Source organism: Dunckerocampus dactyliophorus, chromosome 9 (assembly GCF_027744805.1).
Source record: "Dunckerocampus dactyliophorus isolate RoL2022-P2 chromosome 9, RoL_Ddac_1.1, whole genome shotgun sequence".
Taxonomy (NCBI): Eukaryota; Metazoa; Chordata; class Actinopteri; order Syngnathiformes; family Syngnathidae; genus Dunckerocampus; species Dunckerocampus dactyliophorus.
Window position 1 is genome coordinate 13,457,994 of NC_072827.1, and position 1,424 is coordinate 13,459,417.

Sequence of the window (1,424 nt, forward strand, 5' to 3'; positions counted from 1 at the left end):
ATTGATCTTTCTCATTGATCATAGTGTCCAGGGGCCTCATCTATAAAGCTTGAGTATGCACAGGGCCAAAAAGTTGCATTTCCACGCAAAGTACAGTATGTCACCTATGAAAACACAACCTGGCGTGAGAATCTGTGCACCGGTACGCCACCTTTGTAGCTGGCGCTTCTTGAAGACATGGCAAAAAGGCGACGCACATTTTAAGTGGTGCCGTGAAATCATATGTTAGAAATAAACATACGTTGTAATCCCATAAAGATTTGTCCATCATTGCATAAAAACATCACGCCGTTATTGACTTAAAACATTTGTGGAAAGTGCTGTTATTTGACATGACACTGATGGATATCAATTGTTTTTTATCATAAACACCATTACGCAAGAATGTATAGTATCCCGACTAAAGATATATGAAACACACAACACAGCGCTTGAATAGTTCATAATTTTATTTTATAGTCATGATAATGTTATGTTTACATTTGATAGGGTTTTCTTTTCTTGTTCTTTGAAGTAACACACAACATTAGTTCCTCATAACATAATTATAATATAACTAATATTTTGATGGTGTTAATGTCATCATTAAGTGAAATATTTTTTAAAAGCTCCGTCTGGAACTACAGCAGTTAATGTTCGACATAACTTCATCCCCGTTTGGAGTCTTGGCGTCCACCTTTAAAATAAATAGATTTTGCTAAGCTTATATTCATCTAAAATGTAGTATCAATTAGGAGAAATGTACAAACATGCTCACTAATAATGGAAATGTGTGTCTTGACATCGGACCGCTTAGTTAGTTTTGCCTCGGTTGGCCCTGCTCCATTATTCACAGCGATGAAAGTGGGTGTGCTGTCACTCAGTCTTTATTGTATTTGTTATGCCACTGCCCACCAGCCGTGATTCCAATGCAATCAAGGCTGTTTAAATATGGACGCCACATTCATGAGTCACTTTGCATTGACCTTCTATGGTGAAGTGGAGGCGTGGAAAGGGCGTAACTTGAGGCGGAGCTGCGTACGTACACTTCTCCTCAAGGTGGAATCTATGAACCACAAATTGCATGTGTTGTACTTATTCTGTTCAGGGTCACGGGAAAGGAAAGGGTCGCACGGTGGCTGAGCGGTTAGCATGTTGGCCACACAGTCAGGAGATCGGGGAGAAGACCTGGGTTCGATTCTCTACTTGGACATCACTGTGGGCAACACTCCAGTTTCCTCCCAGGCATGTTAGGTTAATTGGCGATTGTCCTAAGGTTGTAAGGTTGTTTGTCTATATGTGCCCTGCGACTGGCTGGTGACCAGTCCAGCGTGTACCCCGCCTCTCGCCCAAAGTCAACTGGGATAATGAGGATAAGCGGAATATAAAATGGATGGATGGGTCACAGGAAAGCTGGAGTCTAGCCAGTCAATCAAATAAAGACA